This window comes from Triturus cristatus, chromosome 5_2 (genome assembly GCF_964204655.1).
Source record: "Triturus cristatus chromosome 5_2, aTriCri1.1, whole genome shotgun sequence".
Taxonomy (NCBI): domain Eukaryota; kingdom Metazoa; phylum Chordata; class Amphibia; order Caudata; family Salamandridae; genus Triturus; species Triturus cristatus.
In genome coordinates this window covers 1035510934-1035534219 of record NC_140588.1, presented here as the reverse complement: position 1 = coordinate 1035534219, position 23286 = coordinate 1035510934, and positions in this window count along the sequence as shown.

Sequence of the window (23286 nt, the reverse complement as noted above, 5' to 3'; positions counted from 1 at the left end):
AATCCATATAGATTTATTCAAATTCACACGTAGACTCAAATTAAAAAAGTTTTTTGACAGCCAAAATAAAATATGTCCCATACCCATTTATACCACCAGTGTCAGTGGACAATCTATTCAAGATATATACAATTTACAAATGCTAATGTCACTTGACGACAGTCTCGAAACAGTCCCTGATGTGGAGGTATTACTGTCAGATCTTAACATCATCAGCAATACACAAATTGATACTGGGTTGAGAACTAAGTCATCATTCATACCTACTTTGCCATCAGATAACATAATTGATTGTTTTTTCAAGGCGGTCACTACTGATCTATATAAATTGAAGGATAAATTATATCGGTCTCACAGCAAATGCAGAGACAACCTCACCAAGAAAGAGAGGACCGCTTTGCTCCAATTGAGAAGTTACTCACACTTAACCATTAGGGAGGCTGATAAAGGCGGTAATATTGTCCTTATGGACAATGACTACTATCTAAATGAAATAGAGAGTCAACTATCGGATAACAAAGCTTATACTAAAATCACACATAATCCGATGAAGGAAGTCAACACTCTAGTTGAGAGAATACTTAAATACTGGTTAGATACTGGACTTCTCTCTGATTTGGAATTTAGATACTTATTCAATTCTACACCCAGAACCGCATACATTTATACCCTACCCAAGATTCATAAAAACATTACAGCACCACCGGGTAGGCCTATCATTTCTGGCATTGGGGGTCCCACGGAACGTATTTCAGAATACATAGATCTTTATCTCCAACCCATTGTCCGAAAATTACCTGCCTTTATTGAGGATACAAAGGATCTTCTCAACAAGTTGGAACATTTTCAATGGTCCAATGATCTCACTCTAGTCACATTGGACGTCAATTCACTATACACCAGTATCCCACTAGACAAAGGCATGGAAGCATTAACTTATTTTCTATCCAAAAGGGATGCTACTTTGTATGATCACACCAGAATGATTCTAGAACTCACCAAATTGACCTTAGAGAACAACTACTTTAAACACCTGGACGTTTGGTATAGACAACATTCTGGTGTAGCAATGGGGGCGAAATTTTCACCCTCATTTGCAAATATTTATATGGGGTTTTACGAACAGGAACATATTTGGAAAGCAGCACCACCCCATTTGACCAACCACATTGTGTACTGGGGTCGATTTATTGATGACATCTTGCTCATATGGGAGGGTGAGATTAAATACCTCGAAGATTTTTTATGTCATCTCAATACTAATGACTACAACCTAAGCTTTACACACAATCACAGCAGAACAGAGATCGATTTCTTAGATGTGACATTATTTGTTGACAATGGTATATTAGAGTCCAAGCTCTTTCGCAAAAAAACAGCTTGTAACTCTATTTTACACGTTAGCAGTGCGCACCCAACTTCTCAAATCCGGGCCATTCCGTTTGGAGAAATGATTCGGATGAGAAGAAATTGCAGTACAGACCATGACTTCCAAAGGGAGGTATTGAATTTAAAGAAAAGATTCACTACTAGGGGTTATGACAGACAAACCCTGGACAAAGCTCATACAAGAATAAACAGGACAACACGGTCCAATCTACTTAGATCCAACAAAAGGTCAAAGAATGTCTCAACAGCCAATGAAATTGCTATGATCACACAATTTCATTCACATAGTAATGATGTATACCGCACCCTGTTGAAACATTGGCACTTGCTCAAACTAGATCATGACCTAGATCCATACGTTAGAAAGAAACCTCACATTACATATGTACGGGGTAGGACACTTAAAAACATGCTCAATCGATCAATACAGGTAGATCGACAACCATCAAGTACTTGGTTACCTGCGAAACCCAAGGGTTTCTTCAAATGCTCCATGTGCAACATATGCCAATATGCAGAAGATAAAATCACCAGCTTCAGTTACAACATGGAGAGAATATATAATATCAATCATTTCATCAACTGCAATACTAAGTACGTTGTCTATTGTATTATCTGTCAGTGTAGTCAGATTTATATGGGCAGCACAATAAGACCCCTCAAAGAACGAATACAGGAGCACATTAGAGCCATCAAAAAGAATAATGCCAATTACCCTTTGACAGTACATTACAATGCTGAACATAAAACATCGGAATCACTACAGCTTCGATTCCATGCAATAGACAAAATGGTTGAGGATCCCCGGGGTGGGAACAAAGTTTTGGCTTTGAGGAAATTGGAGACAAAATGGCTCATTAAATTGAGGTCTGTCGATCACGGAATTAATGTAGATAGGGAGTTGCATGTTTTTTTAAAAGACTAAATACATCACTGTTAATGAAACATTGTTTTATGCATCTATACTTCATAATAACATTGACTTCATGTGAATTGCCTTTCTTGTTATGATGTCAGTTTTTCTGGATCATTGTTCATTGATGCGTAGTACTCTAATTTTACCAATCTTGACTCTAATGACTTAGCTATACCCAGTTGGGACAATGATTATTGTTATTATATTGTATACTACTCTTAAGGTCTGTACAACACTCTTTGAATTGAGACTGATCTAATGACTCACTAGTTTTGCTGTCTCCAAGATTTAGGTGGTCCAATGTCAACTTACTACAACTAACAAGAAGTAACTAATGTATGTTTTTTGGTTTTCTATTGATTTATCTCCAATTTGACGTCTTTCTTTCATCTAAGATAATTACGAGGCATGTACTATACATATTAGTGGGTAGTTACTCACAAAATATGAAGTAATTCCCTCCATGTGTTGGTTTCTCATGTTTCTTCTTCTGTCGTCCTTCATCTCTTCTCTCATTTTAATATATAGGTCACGCTTTTGGTATCATACTGCTTTACTTGTATAGGACATACTTCCTATCTATATTGCTCTCTTTCAACTCATATACTTCACATCATAAATTTAAATCTCCTCGCTTGACACACTTCTTATCCACATTGCTCTAAGTTTATGCGCAAGTTGACGGTTCTTGCACAGACTTTGTTCGTTGGTTTTTGCTTTATACTATTTTATTTGTCTTGGGCGATTTATCTTAATATGAGAATGCTTGTTGTGTTTCTCAGCAGACGTGACCATACGTCATGGTCAGTATACCTTCAGGGATAGTGGCACTATCTTGCCATTATTGGATTTATTGCCCCATGGTGGTATTTACTTTTAGTTATTGCGTTTGACTCTATTATGAAATCAGCGCGGGATCTATATATACTTTGTGCAATGCGCGACGTTGATTTCCCATTACATTGGGTTGCAACCACTATATTAGCAGCTTTACACTTGCTTCACGTTATCGGCGTGTTAACTATGTATTACACGTCTGAGCATAGGAGATTAGTGTGTTTTTAAATTGGATTAAATAATTCATGATGGTGCTTGCAGCTCCAATCTAACTCTTCAAAGATGGCGCTTGCTGCACCAACTAGCACAGTCCTTTCTTTATGTTTCACCACCATTGTGTGACATTGCAAGTGGGCGGCACTGTTCCTCTGATACCTTATTTCAAGATGGTGACCGTGCGCATTATTCGTGACTGCTTTTCAGCGTTACCAGACGCTTGGTGCTTAGACAGATCACTATTATCCGGTAAGATTACTTGATGCTCATGGCGACCATTCATGTGCCTTTACGCTTTAGGATTCTAAGGGTGTTTTTTAACATCGATTAATCAACATGATTATGACATTAGATGAGATTGGCAGTGTCCCCAACTAAGGTTTCATCTCACGTTTTTACACTTGTTTCATTCGTAATTGTTTCTTTGCGTTATCAGACGCTTGGGATTTTATGAGTGTTCTCTAACATTTTATTATTATCATGACCAAGATGCAGTATGGGATTGGTAGTTCTTTTCAATCAGGGATCTAATCCACCTTCACACATTTGTCTCAGGATGTTATACGTCCTTGCATGATTTATTCTATGGTTGGTGTCTGTTTGTTTAGACGGTCATTATTTTTATATTCAGGTTTCTCAACTATCCCACACCTGATTTCGGTGTGCTGTACACCTGTTACATTTTGGATTGGATTCTACTTATTGCTACAACGACTCAAAGTTAATTTTGGTGAGTGACATCACTATTACAGGTATGCTCGTTATCGTTACTAAATCTTATGCTATATAGAGATAGAGTGGGTTTAGGAAGTAGTTGGTTGAGTACTCCCTCCCCTCGACACGACCTATACTACACAATGTACTTAAATGTTTAGTGAGTGCGTATGATTAGAGCCTTTGTGTATTGTGCCGCTATTTTTCAAATCTCTTGGACTTAGACACTCATTATTCCCATCTAGGTTTCTGTACCAACTGACACCTTATTGCGGTGTTTTCCCTTTAAATTGTTTGGACTGGTTATCATACACCCTCATACCATCTCAAGTATTATCTTGGTAAGTGTCCAATTCTTTTCAATTATTTTAAATTTGGGGCGCTCATTGGAGTTAGCATTTATGCCTGATACAGTACGCTATATTTCTTTTACATTTCTTTGGTATAGCTAATTTCATCACGTTTTTACTAGAATCCATGCGTATCACCATTCACTGGACCACGGAGTTGGTCTTTTTGATTTGATGCTTACTTGGATTAATGAACTGGATTTGTGGACTATCCGACTACAATTTGAGTTGGGTTTAGTAACACACAGCAGTTGTTGACATGAGTATCTTTCTGTTGTTTAACTAATTACATGCGTCTTAGCCGTTATCAACAGACTGTTAACTTTTCTCCAATAGATTAGTTTCCTTATCGTTATGACGATTAGCATATTACTACTCCTACAACACACATTTCTATTCAACAAATATCTTCTTATAATATTTTTCTACTTCCTAGATTGCTTTGGGTATATTCGGGGTTATCTTGATCTCATTTTTTCCCTTAAATCCTACTCATGTTTGGTCACGGTGGTGTTTCTATTTGATCGGGTCCTTTTCTTTTTCTTTTTCTTTTTCTTTGGGATTATGCTTCATTTAATTAGAAAAGCTCTCTTCAACTTTTTTCTACTGGACTTTATTTTTATTCTGACACTTTGTTATAAACCATCATCAAGAGATGACTCAGTTTTCCATCTTTTTTTAATGCTCTGTATTTTGTTTCTTATTGCTTATATATATATATTACTTGTCAACAGCCTTGAAAAAGTCAGTGTACACATATAAGTACAGACGAAACACGTGTTGGCTGCCTTGGATATTGGACGTTTGTCTGAAAACTGGTCCACAATCAATAAAGAAGAATTTTTGGAAAACCTTGCCAACTTCTGCATCCTGTTCGGTCATTTCTATTTGTGAATCATCCAGAGACTAAAACAACCTGTACATTCATCTTAAGGAAATGGTCCTTAGATTTATTTGATAGACTCTTATCCTTATTTCATATTAAGGGTGTGCTTCAAAGCTGATTCTTTCTTAAACATTTGTACGGACTAGTCGACCTATCGACTTGCCAACAGCACTTTGGGGTAGTAAGTGCTATAGCTTTACTAGCACCCCGCCACATTAATACTGTATTGCCTACATCAATATATAACTGCTTTACTGTTCTTATTAACTTGGTTCCATTGATGTGCGGTTCTTCACCCATTTTGGGGAACACTACTACCTCATTTATACTTGGATTAATACCTTCCAGACTGGATTATGGGAACGCCCTGTATTTGGGCGCTCCCATTTCAGCAATCAAGAAACTAGAATCCGTGCAGAACAGTGCAGCGAGACTCCTAATGGAAGTCTCTAATAGACTGTCAGCTGAACTGGCCCTTCGCTCCCTTCACTGGCTCACGGTTCAGGAACGAATTAAATTCAATTCCTTATGCCTAGTGCATAAAATAAGGCAGGGACTCGGTCCTCCGTCGATTTCCACCATGATTCGCCCATACAAAGCCAAGCGTAAACTCCGATCAGATGATCTGCATCTGACTGAGATCCCTATGATTAAGAGGTCCAGAAGTGGTGGTAGACTCTTCTCTTATAATGCCTCTAAACTCTGGAACGCTTTACCTCTTCACTTACGTACCACCCCTGACCACATGACCTTTTGGAAGCAAATAAAAACTTATCTCATTCCTTAGCTTTCTGGTTCCCACTACTGTCGGTTATTAGCGCTGGGATGCCTCCGGGTAGCCATGCGCTCTATAAATGCTTTTCCATTCCATTTTCCATTCCATTCCTATAGACATTCATGTAGCTACTCACCAACCCATGCAGCCACTTATACACAAAGTGAGAAACTTATACAGATATTTATATATTTAAACATTACTCACTAACCCATGTATACACTTAATCAGTCAGTTATACAATCAATTTTTCATTAAAAAAAATCATCCATTTAGACACTTATATACCCATTTATTCTTCCATCGACCTTGAGATATACATATATAAAATATATTTAATTTTCAGAAAAACACACATTCACTGGATGATGTCATCAGTGATGTCATTTGAGATGTCATCAGTGATGTCATGAGTGATGTCACTGACCATGTCATTAGTGATGTAATATGTGACGTCATCAGCAGTGCATTGCGGGCCCGTGAGTTATAGTTAGCTGAACTAACTATAACGGCAGAATTTCAATGGTTTAGTACGAGTGAAATGTCCAGCTAACTATAACGACCCTGAAACCTATGGTTTTTTCAGTGAATATTTATATATATATATATATATATATATATATATATATATATATTTCAATATATCTATATATAGATATATATCTATATATATATATAGATATATATATTACCTACTGGCGGTCGCCAGTAGGTAGTTATAGTTAGGACCGTGTTTCCATAGGAAATCCGCAACATTCTATTTTGAATAACTTCGGCGCAGATTGACGAATCCTGGCGAAATTTTCAAAATAGGTGGGGCTCTCCGCTCCGCTCCTACCCTGAAAGTCTCGGGGGCATTCGTCAAGCGGGGGCCGAGAAAAAGGGGGGGTCCCAAAACGCGTTTTCCCCATGCATTTTTCCATAGAACCTTTAGTCCAAGCTACAGCCCGAACGGCTGAACAGAATTACTTGAAATTTGGCAAAGAGGTAGTCCTCAGGTCAGGGATGTGCCTTTTGTAGGTCTGGTGTAAATCTGTTCAGTATTTGCTGAGAAAATAGCATTTAAATCAATATATATATCTATAGACGCGCTCCGAGCGCGTACCGTAAGCTTACCGTACGCGCACACTGGCATGCGCGAGGTCAATTCTGATTGGTGGTTACATGACTGTAAACATTCGAATCGGTCGAAATCAGGAAGTGTCGGCCTCCATTTTGTGTGTCTCACACTGATAAAAAAAGGAGGAGAACGTGGAAAGGGGGCAACGAAGAGAGTTGCAGACCCCCTAGCGTTTGTCAGGGGGTCCAAGAAGGCCATAAAAGTATGAAAAATACATTAAATTTTTTTTTTTTTAAATCGCGGGGTGCGCGTACGGTAAGCTTACCGTACGCGTACGGTAGAGAATAAAAAAAAAAAGAAGAAAAAAACAAATTTAAGTGTTAAGATATTAGGGGGCTCTAAAAAGAGCCGTTGTTTTCATTGAGTGTTTTTTGGTACCTACAAGTAAGTACCGATGCAGAGTCTAAAGTTCAAGAGGAAGACTCTGTTCCCTTCATCATTGAAATGTACACCGTCTCCTCTATAAATGTCTTGCATGTTGTAACGCAAGTTGTTGTGGTATATAGAACCCATACCATAGTCTCTGAGGAAAGCAGAAACAGATTTGTTGACGTGCTTTCTTGCTTTGTCAATCTGCGGACAAAATTGGTTGGACCAGTTCCACTTTTGCCTTTGGCATATGTTAGAATATACAATGGCAGATTGAGGAAAAAGCGGCATTAATTGCACAAAGATGTCCTTAATAAGCATTTCCAGACCTACACCAGTTAAAGTGCCTAGGTCATTTCCACCACAGTGCACAATAATAAGGTTAGGCTGTGGGAGATGTTGAAAGGTTTTCACCAAAGGCAATAATTGGTGCCACTTTAACCCTCTCTGACCAATCCATTTAATGTCTACATTTGGCAAAGCAAGGTCTCTCACCATACCTCTTTTTTCTGCATACTTTTCACTCCAGAAGACATAGCTGTGACCTACAATCCACACTGTGAACATCTTTCAAGGAGATCTGGATGCACTCTGAAGGTGTCTTTCAGTAGAATGGCAATATGAAATGAAAGACAGTTTGAAAATGGAGGCATACATATTTTTTTAAAATAAAAAGAACTCATTGGCTGATTCAAATCTTTTTACAGTAAAAAGTAGGCTGTATGTGTACATTTTTAGAAGCATGTTTTGTATTGGTTCAGAAAATTGTGTTCCCACAGAAGAATAGTTTGGATTTGCTGTTAGGTTGGACAGGTGAAGCACTCTTGGTCTTTCGATTTGAAACATTGTGTGGTGAACTTCTGACCTCTCTCCTCACAGCAGTGTTCCATGAGCTGTTGCTATGGTAGCAGGCAGAACTCAAGTTGGGGGAAGGGTACATTTGGAAAAGTGTTAAAGTTTTCAACCAATAGAAATGTATGATTTCATTTGAAAAAAAGTTGGAAGCACAGAGATTTGTAATTAACATGTATATGTGTGAAAAAAGAGAGGGAAACATTGCCATTAATTGGTTCTGCTCAGAGGAGAGAGGTGTACAGCTCTGATATTCTGACTCTGATAGTCTGCTGTTTGAGTGCCACATTTCTTTCTCAACTAACTAATTTTAAAGGTGAGTTATGAGTTTGAGAGGGGCTGTATGTGGTGATTTTTGCATGCGTCTGTGAGCACAGAGGAATTGCTGTCAGAGATGTATTTCGTGTCTCTCTGGTTCTTTTTGGAAGTAACCATGCATATGTCTCTTGCTACTGAAAATACACAGTCTGCATAAGCAGACTGTTAGCACACACACAGCTGTTTATCCTGTAGAAACATGCTTAGTATTCACAAGTGAGTGGTGTTTAAGGTAGCAGTGAGTAACACTAATACATTCAACATCACTAAGGCTGATTTCTTTTGCTGGAGTGTAGTCAGTCATCAAGGTCACACATGTTCATGGTCTGAAAAAGCTGTTTGCACATGTGCTGTTTTCTGTATCTGAAAACTGTAATGAAAATGTATGCGACTGTTAGAGTACTTAACACTTGGAGGAAAAAACAGTAGTAAGTGTGCTTTGAAATTGGCAAGCAAATTTCATTTTCTGCCTAAAATCACAGAAAACAGTAGTAAGTGTGCTTTGAAATTGGCAAGCAAATTTCATTTTCTGCGTAAAATCACAGCATGAGTCTGAGAGCACAGAGGAATTGCTGTCAGAGATGTATTTCGTGTCTCTCTGGTTCTGTTTGGATGTAACCATGCGTATGTCTCTTGCAACTGAAAATACACAGTCTGCATAAGCAGACTGTAAGCACACACCCAGCAGTTTATCCTGTAGAATCATGCTGAATATTCACAAGTAAGTGGTGTTTCAGGTAGCAGTGAGTAACGCTAATACATTCAACATCACTAAGGCTGATTTCTTTTGCTGGAGTGTACTCAGTCACCAAGGTCACACATGTTCATGGTCTGAAAAAGCTGTTTGCACATGTGCTGTTTTCTGTATCTGAAAACTGTAATGAAAATGTATGCGACTGTTAGAGTACTTAACACTTGCAGGAAAAAACAGTAGTAAGTGTGCTTTGAAATTGGCAAGCAAATTTCATTTTCTGCCTAAAATCACAGCACGAGTCTGTGAGCACAGAGGAATTGCTGTCAGAGATGTATTTCGTGTCTCTCTGGTTCTTTTGGGAAGTAACCATGCATATGTCTCTTGCAACTGAAAATACACAGTCTGAATAAGCGGACTGTTAGCACACACCCAGCAGTTTATCCTGTAGAATCATGCTGAATATTCACAAGTGAGTGGTGTTTCAGGTAGCAGTGAGTAACGCTAATACATTCAACATCACTAAGGCTGATTTCTTTTGCTGGAGTGTACTCAGTCACCAAGGTCACACATGTTCATGGTCTGAAAAAGCTGTTTGCACATGTGCTGTTTTCTGTATCTGAAAACTGTAATGAAAATGTATGCGACTGTTAGAGTACTTAATACTTGCAGGAAAAAACAGTAGTAAGTGTGCTTTGAAATTGGCAAGCAAATTTCATTTTCTGCCTAAAATCACAGCATGAGTCTGTGAGCACAGAGGAATTGCTGTCAGAGATGTATTTCGTGACTCTCTGGTTCTTTTTGGAAGTAACCATGCATATGTCTCTTGCAACTGAAAATACACAGTCTGCATAAGCAGACTGTTAGCACACACCCAGCAGTTTATCCTGTAGAATCATGCTGAGTATTCACAAGTGAGTGGTGTTTCAGGTAGCAGTGAGTAACGCTCATACATTCAACATCACTAAGGCTGATTTCTTTTGCTGGAGTGTACTCAGTCACCAAGGTCACACATGTTCATGGTCTGAAAAAGCTGTTTGCACATGTGCTGTTTTCTGTATCTGAAAACTGTAATGAAAATGTATGCGACTGTTAGAGTACTTAACACTTGCAGGAAAAAACTGTGGTAAGTGTGCTTTGAAATTGGCAAGCAAATTTCATTTTCTGCGTAAAATCACAGCATGAGTCTGTGAGCACAGAGGAATTGCTGTCAGAGATGTATTTCGTGTCTCTCTGGTTCTTTTGGGAAGTAACCATGCATATGTCTCTTGCAACTGAAAATACACAGTCTGAATAAGCAGACTGTTAGCACACACCCAGCAGTTTATCCTGTAGAATCATGCTGAGTATTCACAAGTGAGTGGTGTTTCAGGTAGCAGTGAGTAACGCTAATACATTCAACATCACTAAGGCTGATTTCTTTTGCTCGAGTGTAGTCAGTCATCAAGGTCACACATGTTCATGGTCTGAAAAAGCTGTTTGCACATGTGCTGTTTTCTGTATCTGAAAACTGTAAGGAAAATGTATGCGACTGTTAGAGTTCTTAAGACTTGAAGGAAAAAACAGGAGTAAGTGTGCTTTGAAATTGGCAAGCAAATTTCATTTTCTGCCTAAAAACACAGAAAACATTAGTAAGTGTGCTTTGAAATTGGCAAGCAAATTTCATTTTCTGCGTAAAATCACAGCATGAGTCTGTGAGCACAGAGGAATTGCTGTCAGAGATGTATTTCGTGAATCTCTGGTTCTTTTTGGAAGTAACCATGCATATGTCTCTTGCAACTGAAAATACACAGTCTGCATAAGCAGACTGTTAGCACACACCCTGCAGTTTATCATGTAGAATCATGATGAGTATTCACAAGTGAGTGGTGTTTCAGGTAGCAGTGAGTAACGCTAATACATTCAACATCACTAAGGCTGATTTCTTTTGCTGGAGTGTAGTCAGTCACCAAGGTCACACATGTTCATGGTCTGAAAAAGCTGTTTGCACATGTGCTGTTTTCTGTATCTGAAAACTGTAATGAAAATGTATGCGACTGTTAGAGTAATTAACACTTGCAGGAAAAAACAGTAGTAAGTGTGCTTAGAAATTGGCAAGCAAGATTCATTTTCTGCCTAAAAACACAGAAAACAGTAGTAAGTGTGCTTTGAAATTGGCAAGCAAATTTCATTTTCTGCGTAAAATCACAGCATGAGTCTGTGAGCACAGAGGAATTGCTGTCAGAGATGTATTTCGTGTCTCTCTGGTTCTTTTTGGAAGTAACCATGCATATGTCTCTTGCAACTGAAAATACACAGTCTGCATAAGCAGACTGTTAGCACACACCCAGCAGTTTATCCTGTAGAATCATGCTGAATATTCACAAGTGAGTGATGTTTCAGGTAGCAGTGAGTAACGCTAATACATTCAACATCACTAAGGCTGATTTCTTTTGCTGGAGTGTACTCAGTCACCAAGGTCACACATGTTCATGGTCTGAAAAAGCTGTTTGCACATGTGCTGTTTTCTGTATCTGAAAACTGTAATGAAAATGTATGCGACTGTTAGAGTACTTAACACTTGCAGGAAAAAACAGTAGTAAGTGTGCTTTGAAATTGGCAAGCAAATTTCATTTTCTGCCTAAAATCACAGCATGAGTCTGTGAGCACAGAGGAATTGCTGTCAGAGATGTATTTCATGTCTCTCTGGTTCTTTTGGGAAGTAACCATGCATATGTCTCTTGCAACTGAAAATACACAGTCTGAATAAGCAGACTGTTAGCACACACCCAGCAGTTTATCCTGTAGAATCATGCTGAATATTCACAAGTGAGTGGTGTTTCAGGTAGCAGTGAGTAACGCTAATACATTCAACATCACTAAGGCTGATTTCTTTTGCTCGAGTGTAGTCAGTCATCAAGGTCACACATGTTCATGGTCTGAAAAAGCTGTTTGCACATGTGCTGTTTTCTGTATCTGAAAACTGTAGGGAAAATGTATGCGACTGTTAGAGTTCTTAAGACTTGCAGGAAAAAACAGGAGTAAGTGTGCTTTGAAATTGGCAAGCAAATTTCATTTTCTGCCTAAAAACACAGAAAACAGTAGTAAGTGTGCTTTGAAATTGGCAAGCAAATTTCATTTTCTGCGTAAAATCACAGCATGAGTCTGTGAGCACAGAGGAATTGCTGTCAGAGATGTATTTCGTGACTCTCTGGTTCTTTTTGGAAGTAACCATGCATATGTCTCTTGCAACTGAAAATACACAGTCTGCATAAGCAGACTGTTAGCAAACACCCAGCAGTTTATCCTGTAGAATCATGCTGAGTATTCACAAGTGAGTGGTGTTTCAGGTAGCAGTGAGTAACGCTAATACATTCAACATCAGTAAGGCTGATTTCTTTTGCTGGAGTGTACTCAGTCACCAAGGTCACACATGTTCATGGTCTGAAAAAGCTGTTTGCACATGTGCTGTTTTCTGTATCTGAAAACTGTAATGAAAATGTATGCGACTGTTAGAGTACTTAACACTTGCAGGAAAAAACAGTGGTAAGTGTGCTTTGAAATTGGCAAGCAAATTTCATTTTCTGCGTAAAATCACAGCATGAGTCTGTGAGCACAGAGGAATTGCTGTCAGAGATGTATTTCGTGTCTCTCTGGTTCTTTTGGGAAGTAACCATGCATATGTCTCTTGCAACTGAAAATACACAGTCTGAATAAGCAGACTGTTAGCACACACCCAGCAGTTTATCCTGTAGAATCATGCTGAGTATTCACAAGTGAGTGGTGTTTCAGGTAGCAGTGAGTAACGCTAATACATTCAACATCACTAAGGCTGATTTCTTTTGCTCGAGTGTAGTCAGTCATCAAGGTCACACATGTTCATGGTCTGAAAAAGCTGTTTGCACATGTGCTGTTTTCTGTATCTGAAAACTGTAGGGAAAATGTATGCGACTGTTAGAGTTCTTAAGACTTGCAGGAAAAAACAGGAGTAAGTGTGCTTTGAAATTGGCAAGCAAATTTCATTTTCTGCCTAAAAACACAGAATACAGTAGTAAGTGTGCTTTGAAATTGGCAAGCAAATTTCATTTTCTGCGTAAAATCACAGCATGAGTCTGTGAGCACAGAGGAATTGCTGTCAGAGATGTATTTCGTGACTCTCTGGTTCTTTTTGGAAGTAACCATGCATATGTCTCTTGCAACTGAAAATACACAGTCTGCATAAGCAGACTGTTAGCACACACCCTGCAGTTTATCATGTAGAATCATGCTGAGTATTCACAAGTGAGTGGTGTTTCAGGTAGCAGTGAGTAACGCTAATACATTCAACATCACTAAGGCTGATTTCTTTTGCTGGAGTGTAGTCAGTCACCAAGGTCACACATGTTCATGGTCTGAAAAAGCTGTTTGCACATGTGCTGTTTTCTGTATCTGAAAACTGTAATGAAAATGTATGCGACTGTTAGAGTAATTAACACTTGCAGGAAAAAACAGTAGTAAGTGTGCTTAGAAATTGGCAAGCAAGTTTCATTTTCTGCCTAAAAACACAGAAAACAGTAGTAAGTGTGCTTTGAAATAGGCAAGCAAATTTCATTTTCTGCGTAAAATCACAGCATGAGTCTGTGAGCACAGAGGAATTGCTGTCAGAGATGTATTTCGTGTCTCTCTGGTTCTTTTTGGAAGTAACCATGCATATGTCTCTTGCAACTGAAAATACACAGTCTGCATAAGCAGACTGTTAGCACACACCCAGCAGTTTATCCTGTAGAATCATGCTGAGTATTCACAAGTGAGTGGTGTTTCAGGTAGCAGTGAGTAACGCTAATACATTCAACATCACTAAGGCTGATTTCTTTTGCTGGAGTGTAGTCAGTCACCAAGGTCACACATGTTCATGGTCTGAAAAAGCTGATTGCACATGTGCTGTTTTCTGTATCTGAAAACTGTAATGAAAATGTATGCGACTGTTAGAGTAATTAACACTTGCAGGAAAAAACAGTAGTATGTGTGCTTAGAAATTGGCAAGCAAATTTCATTTTCTGCCTAAAAACACAGAAAACAGTAGTAAGTGTGCTTTGAAATTGGCAAGCAAATTTCATTTTCTGCGTAAAATCACAGCATGAGTCTGTGAGCACAGAGGAATTGCTGTCAGAGATGTATTTCGTGTCTCTCTGGTTCTTTTGGGAAGTAACCATGCATATGTCTCTTGCGACTGAAAATACACAGTCTGCATAAGCAGACTGTTAGCACACACCCAGCAGTTTATCCTGTAGAATCATGCTTAGTATTCACAAGTGACTGGTGTTTCAGGTAGCAGTGAGTAACGCTAATACATTCAACTTCACTAAGGCTGATTTCTTTTGCTGGAGTGTAGTCAGTCACCAAGGTCACACATGTTCATGGTCTGAAAAAGCTGTTTGCACATGTGCTGTTTTCTGTATCTGAAAACTGTAATGAAAATGTATGCGACTGTTAGAGTAATTAACACTGGCAGGAAAAAACAGTAGTAAGTGTGCTTAGAAATTGGCAAGCAAATTTCATTTTCTGCCTAAAAACACAGAAAACAGTAGTAAGTGTGCTTTGAAATTGGCAAGCAAATTTCATTTTCTGCGTAAAATCACAGCATGAGTCTGTGAGCACAGAGGAATTGCTGTCAGAGATGTATTTCGTGTCTCTCTGGTTCTTTTGGGAAGTAACCATGCATATGTCTCTTGCAACTGAAAATACACAGTCTGCATAAGCAGACTGTTAGCACACACCCAGCAGTTTATCCTGTAGAATCATGCTGAGTATTCACAAGTGAGTGGTGTTTCAGGTAGCAGTGAGTAACGCTAATACATTCAACATCACTAAGGCTGATTTCTTTTGCTGGAGTGTAGTCAGTCACCAAGGTCACACATGTTCATGGTCTCAAAAAGCTGTTTGCACATGTGCTGTTTTCTGTATCTGAAAACTGTAATGAAAATGTATGCGACTGTTAGAGTAATTAACACTTGCAGGAAAAAACAGTAGTGAGTGTGCTTAGAAATTGGCAAGCAAATTTCATTTTCTGCCTAAAAACACAGAAAACAGTAGTAAGTGTGCTTTGAAATTGGCAAGCAAATTTCATTTTCTGCGTAATATTACAGCATGAGTCTGTGAGCACAGAGGAATTGCTGTCAGAGATGTATTTTGTGTCTCTCTGGTTCTTTTGGGAAGTAACCATGCATATGTCTCTTGCAACTGAAAATACACAGTCTGCATAAGCAGACTGTTAGCACACTCCCAGCAGTTTATCCTGTAGAATCATGCTGAATATTCACAAGTGAGTGATGTTTCAGGTAGCAGTGAGTAACGCTAATACATTCAACATCACTAAGGCTGATTTCTTTTGCTGGAGTGTACTCAGTCACCAAGGTCACACATGTTCATGGTCTGAAAAAGCTGTTTGCACATGTGCTGTTTTCTGTATCTGAAAACTGTAATGAAAATGTATGCGACTGTTAGAGTAATTAACACTGGCAGGAAAAAACAGTAGTAAGTGTGCTTAGAAATTGGCAAGCAAATTTCATTTTCTGCCTAAAAACACAGAAAACAGTAGTAAGTGTGCTTTGAAATTGGCAAGCAAATTTCATTTTCTGCGTAAAATCACAGCATGAGTCTGTGAGCACAGAGGAATTGCTGTCAGAGATGTATTTCGTGTCTCTCTGGTTCTTTTGGGAAGTAACCATGCATATGTCTCTTGCAACTGAAAATACACAGTCTGCATAAGCAGACTGTTAGCACACACCCAGCAGTTTATCCTGTAGAATCATGCTGAGTATTCACAAGTGAGTGGTGTTTCAGGTAGCAGTGAGTAACGCTAATACATTCAACATCACTAAGGCTGATTTCTTTTGCTGGAGTGTAGTCAGTCACCAAGGTCACACATGTTCATGGTCTCAAAAAGCTGTTTGCACATGTGCTGTTTTCTGTATCTGAAAACTGTAATGAAAATGTATGCGACTGTTAGAGTAATTAACACTTGCAGGAAAAAACAGTAGTGAGTGTGCTTAGAAATTGGCAAGCAAATTTCATTTTCTGCCTAAAAACACAGAAAACAGTAGTAAGTGTGCTTTGAAATTGGCAAGCAAATTTCATTTTCTGCGTAATATTACAGCATGAGTCTGTGAGCACAGAGGAATTGCTGTCAGAGATGTATTTTGTGTCTCTCTGGTTCTTTTGGGAAGTAACCATGCATATGTCTCTTGCAACTGAAAATACACAGTCTGCATAAGCAGACTGTTAGCACACTCCCAGCAGTTTATCCTGTAGAATCATGCTGAATATTCACAAGTGAGTGATGTTTCAGGTAGCAGTGAGTAACGCTAATACATTCAACATCACTAAGGCTGATTTCTTTTGCTGGAGTGTACTCAGTCACCAAGGTCACACATGTTCATGGTCTGAAAAAGCTGTTTGCACATGTGCTGTTTTCTGTATCTGAAAACTGTAATGAAAATGTATGCGACTGTTAGAGTACTTAACACTTGCAGGAAAAAACAGTAGTAAGTGTGCTTTGAAATTGGCAAGCAAATTTCATTTTCTGCCTAAAATCACAGCATGAGTCTGTGAGCACAGAGGAATTGCTGTCAGAGATGTATTTCGTGTCTCTCTGGTTCTTTTGGGAAGTAACCATGCATATGTCTCTTGCAACTGAAAATACACAGTCTGAATAAGCAGACTGTTAGCACACACCCAGCAGTTTATCCTGTAGAATCATGCTGAATATTCACAAGTGAGTGGTGTTTCAGGTAGCAGTGAGTAACGCTAATACATTCAACATCACTAAGGCTGATTTCTTTTGCTGGAGTGTAGTCAGTCATCAAGGTCACACATGTTCATGGTCTGAAAAAGCTGTTTGCACATGTGCTGTTTTCTGTATCTGAAAACTGTAGGGAAAATGTATGCGACTGTTAGAGTTCTTAAGACTTGCAGGAAAAAACAGGAGTAAGTGTGCTTTGAAATTGGCAAGCAAATTTCATTTTCTGCCTAAAAACACAGAATACAGTAGTAAGTGTGCTTTGAAATTGGCAAGCAAATTTCATTTTCTGCGTAAAATCACAGCATGAGTCTGTGAGCACAGAGGAATTGCTGTCAGAGATGTATTTCGTGACTCTCTGGTTCTTTTTGGAAGTAACCATGCATATGTCTCTTGCAACTGAAAATACACAGTCTGCATAAGCAGACTGTTAGCACACACCCTGCAGTTTATCATGTAGAATCATGCTGAGTATTCACAAGTGAGTGGTGTTTCAGGTAGCAGTGAGTAACGCTAATACATTCAACATCACTAAGGCTGATTTCTTTTGCTCGAGTGTAGTCAGTCATCAAGGTCACACATGTTCATGGTCTGAAAAAGCTGTTTGCACATGTGCTGTTTTCTGTATCTGAAAACTGTAGGGAAAATGTATGCGACTGTTAGAGTTCTTAAGACTTGCAGGAAAAAACAGGAGTAAGTGTGCTTTGAAATTGGCAAGCAAATTTCATTTTCTGCCTAAAAACACAGAATACAGTAGTAAGTGTGCTTTGAAATTGGCAAGCAAATTTCATTTTCTGCGTAAAATCACAGCATGAGTCTGTGAGCACAGAGGAATTGCTGTCAGAGATGTATTTCGTGACTCTCTGGTTCTTTTTGGAAGTAACCATGCATATGTCTCTTGCAACTGAAAATACACAGTCTGCATAAGCAGACTGTTAGCACACACCCTGCAGTTTATCATGTAGAATCATGCTGAGTATTCACAAGTGAGTGGTGTTTCAGGTAGCAGTGAGTAACGCTAATACATTCAACATCACTAAGGCTGATTTCTTTTGCTGGAGTGTAGTCAGTCACCAAGGTCACACATGTTCATGGTCTGAAAAAGCTGTTTGCACATGTGCTGTTTTCTGTATCTGAAAACTGTAATGAAAATGTATGCGACTGTTAGAGTAATTAACACTTGCAGGAAAAAACAGTAGTAAGTGTGCTTAGAAATTGGCAAGCAAGTTTCATTTTCTGCCTAAAAACACAGAAAACAGTAGTAAGTGTGCTTTGAAATTGGCAAGCAAATTTCATTTTCTGCGTAAAATCACAGCATGAGTCTGTGAGCACAGAGGAATTGCTGTCAGAGATGTATTTCGTGTCTCTCTGGTTCTTTTTGGAAGTAACCATGCATATGTCTCTTGCAACTGAAAATACACAGTCTGCATAAGCAGACTGTTAGCACACACCCAGCAGTTTATCCTGTAGAATCATGCTGAGTATTCACAAGTGAGTGGTGTTTCAGGTAGCAGTGAGTAACGCTAATACATTCAACATCACTAAGGCTGATTTCTTTTGCTGGAGTGTAGTCAGTCACCAAGGTCACACATGTTCATGGTCTGAAAAAGCTGATTGCACATGTGCTGTTTTCTGTATCTGAAAACTGTAATGAAAATGTATGCGACTGTTAGAGTAATTAACACTTGCAGGAAAAAACAGTAGTAAGTGTGCTTAGAAATTGGCAAGCAAATTTCATTTTCTGCCTAAAAACACAGAAAACAGTAGTAAGTGTGCTTTGAAATTGGCAAGCAAATTTCATTTTCTGCGTAAAATCACAGCATGAGTCTGTGAGCACAGAGGAATTGCTGTCAGAGATGTATTTCGTGTCTCTCTGGTTCTTTTGGGAAGTAACCATGCATATGTCTCTTGCAACTGAAAATACACAGTCTGCATAAGCAGACTGTTAGCACACACCCAGCAGTTTATCCTGTAGAATCATGCTTAGTATTCACAAGTGACTGGTGTTTCAGGTAGCAGTGAGTAACGCTAATACATTCAACTTCACTAAGGCTGATTTCTTTTGCTGGAGTGTAGTCAGTCACCAAGGTCACACATGTTCATGGTCTGAAAAAGCTGTTTGCACATGTGCTGTTTTCTGTATCTGAAAACTGTAATGAAAATGTATGCGACTGTTAGAGTAATTAACACTGGCAGGAAAAAACAGTAGTAAGTGTGCTTAGAAATTGGCAAGCAAATTTGATTTTCTGCCTAAAAACACAGAAAACAGTAGTAAGTGTGCTTTGAAATTGGCAAGCAAATTTCATTTTCTGCGTAAAATCACAGCATGAGTCTGTGAGCACAGAGGAATTGCTGTCAGAGATGTATTTCGTGTCTCTCTGGTTCTTTTGGGAAGTAACCATGCATATGTCTCTTGCAACTGAAAATACACAGTCTGCATAAGCAGACTGTTAGCACACACCCAGCAGTTTATCCTGTAGAATCATGCTGAGTATTCACAAGTGAGTGGTGTTTCAGGTAGCAGTGAGTAACGCTAATACATTCAACATCACTAAGGCTGATTTCTTTTGCTGGAGTGTAGTCAGTCACCAAGGTCACACATGTTCATGGTCTCAAAAAGCTGTTTGCACATGTGCTGTTTTCTGTATCTGAAAACTGTAATGAAAATGTATGCGACTGTTAGAGTAATTAACACTTGCAGGAAAAAACAGTAGTGAGTGTGCTTAGAAATTGGCAAGCAAATTTCATTTTCTGCCTAAAAACACAGAAAACAGTAGTAAGTGTGCTTTGAAATTGGCAAGCAAATTTCATTTTCTGCGTAATATTACAGCATGAGTCTGTGAGCACAGAGGAATTGCTGTCAGAGATGTATTTTGTGTCTCTCTGGTTCTTTTGGGAAGTAACCATGCATATGTCTCTTGCAACTGAAAATACACAGTCTGCATAAGCAGACTGTTAGCACACTCCCAGCAGTTTATCCTGTAGAATCATGCTGAGTATTCACAAGTGAGTGGTGTTTCAGGTAGCAGTGAGTAACGATAATACATTCAACATCACTAAGGCTGATTTCTTTTGCTGGAGTGTAGTCAGTCACCAAGGTCACACATGTTCATGGTCTCAAAAAGCTGTTTGCACATGTGCTGTTTTCTGTATCTGAAAACTGTAATGAAAATGTATGCGACTGTTAGAGTAATTAACACTTGCAGGAAAAAACAGTAGTAAGTGTGCTTAGAAATTGGCAAGCAAGTTTCATTTTCTGCCTAAAAACACAGAAAACAGTAGTAAGTGTGCTTTGAAATTGGCAAGCAAATTTCATTTTCTGCGTAAAATCACAGCATGAGTCTGTGAGCACAGAGGAATTGCTGTCAGAGATGTATTTCGTGTCTCTCTGGTTCTTTTTGGAAGTAACCATGCATATGTCTCTTGCAACTGAAAATACACAGTCTGCATAAGCAGACTGTTAGCACACACCCAGCAGTTTATCCTGTAGAATCATGCTGAGTATTCACAAGTGAGTGGTGTTTCAGGTAGCAGTGAGTAACGCTAATACATTCAACAGCACTAAGGCTGATTTCTTTTGCTGGAGTGTAGTCAGTCACCAAGGTCACACATGTTCATGGTCTGAAAAAGCTGATTGCACATGTGCTGTTTTCTGTATCTGAAAACTGTAATGAAAATGTATGCGACTGTTAGAGTAATTAACACTTGAAGGAAAAAACAGTAGTGAGTGTGCTTAGAAATTGGCAAGCAAATTTCATTTTCTGCCTAAAAACACAGAAAACAGTAGTAAGTGTGCTTTGAAATTGGCAAGCAAATTTCATTTTCTGCGTAATATTACAGCATGAGTCTGTGAGCACAGAGGAATTGCTGTCAGAGATGTATTTTGTGTCTCTCTGGTTCTTTTGGGAAGTAACCATGCATATGTCTCTTGCAACTGAAAATACACAGTCTGCATAAGCAGACTGTTAGCACACTCCCAGCAGTTTATCCTGTAGAATCATGCTGAGTATTCACAAGTGAGTGGTGTTTCAGGTAGCAGTGAGTAACGATAATAAATTCAACATCACTAAGGCTGATTTCTTTTGCTGGAGTGTAGTCAGTCACCAAGGTCACACATGTTCATGGTCTCAAAAAGCTGTTTGCACATGTGCTGTTTTCTGTATCTGAAAACTGTAATGAAAATGTATGCGACTGTTAGAGTACTTAACACTTGCAGGAAAAAACAGTAGTAAGTGTGCTTTGAAATTGGCAAGCAAATTTCATTTTCTGCCTAAAATCACAGAAAACAGTAGTAAGTGTGCTTTGAAATTGGCAAGCAAATTTCATTTTCTGCGTAAAATCACAGCATGAGTCTTTTATGGCCTTCTTGGACCCCCTGACAAACGCTAATGCATTCAACATCACCAAGGATCATTATGTTTGCAGGAGTGCAGTCAGTCAGCCAGGTTACACATGTACATGCTCTAAAAAAGCTGATTGGACATGTGCTCTTTTCTGCCTCTGTAAACTATAAAGAAAATGTGTCAGACTGTTAGAGTAATTAACAATTGCAAAAAAAAAAAGTAAGTGTGCTTTTGAATTGCAAATGAAATATCGTGTTCTGCCTAGAATTACACCAAGAGTCTGTGTGCACACAGGAATTGTTCTTAGAGATTAAATTCGTGTTGGTTTTCTTGTGTTTTTCACTTGTAGGAAAGGGGTAGATAGTGTTATAAGAAAAGAAAAGATCATAACAAATATAGTAATATATTTAAATTACAAAAAGGTATTTTTTTTTTGTTTCTTTCAGGTATTGCTCCAGAGCAGTGAAGGAAATATAAGATGCCTATAAAATCAAGACAGCAAAAACAACAGAAAAAAAATGTATATTTGAAGACAACTGGAGGACCCAAGTTAGTTGAAGATGCTCATGTTGGGAAAAAGAAAAAGTCTTCTGGTAAGCAGACAAAGGAATTCTTTAAAAATATATTCAAAAAAAGGAAAAATTTAAAAAATGCCCCCATTGGAAAAACTGTTTCAAGTAGAAAACAACAGGAGAATAGTGAGAATTTACTAAATGCTACTGTACAAGCAGAAGCTATAAAAATTAACTTGAAAAGAAAATCAGCATTTAAAGAGATCCGTAGGAAAATGTTTCAGAGAAGAGTGATGTCCAATTTGCTAAAGGATGTGAAAAAATATAAGAAAAGAGCTAAATTTTACAAGAGAAAAAAAGATATTGAAGCCATTGTAGCTAAGGCTTTAGATTTAAAAAGAAAACGATTCATTTTAATTTTGAACAGGATGCGTACATTAGAAAAAATAGTTAATGTAATGAAGTCACAAAGCAAAACGAAAAGAGTAGTAAAAAGAAATAACTTTTGTAAAGTGTTTTTAGGAGAATGGATGCATAGTTCAAGTACTGAACCATTTTTTAATGAAGAGAGTTATCTTCAAAGTAATAGTTTGCTGCATGCAGTTGACACCAGTGGTCGAGCATATGAAGTTAAGGATGGCTGTGTAATGGAAAAGGAGAAAATGGTTCCAAGAAATGAGGAAGAAGTGATTGCAGATGAGGTTATGGGGAGACGTCCTAAAGCCCCAGTGTATACTTGGAATTGTAGTAGTATTTGTACTTTGCGACAGGAATCTATTGATAAATTACGTGAGTTTTTAAGAGAATATAGTAAAAAGAGTGTTAAACAGAAGATTAAGGTGCTTCAAGGACTAGATCCATGCAGAGTGAGAGAGAATACTGGTTTGCAAGGACACTCTCTGGCTTGTCTATCTAGGTAAGTTTGTCAAAGTGTTTTTCACCATTTTAGGATGCTGGCAGTTCATCATACTGAAATTAGGAAATTTGTGAGAAGATTGTATTTTGCTAAAAGTCCAGCACTAAAGTTAAATGAGTTGAATAAGGCTCTGTTTCGTGGATCTGTCTCAGATGTTGAGAAGGTTACTGATGAGATTCAGTTTTGTTACTTTGGTCCAGAACAAGAAAGTGCAGGGAATGACACAGTTATTGAGGAAAATGTGGAAGAGAATGTAGAACCCTCCGTAAATAAGAAATTTGAAGATCAAATTACAAAATTTGCTATCATCTCTAATGAAAGACCAA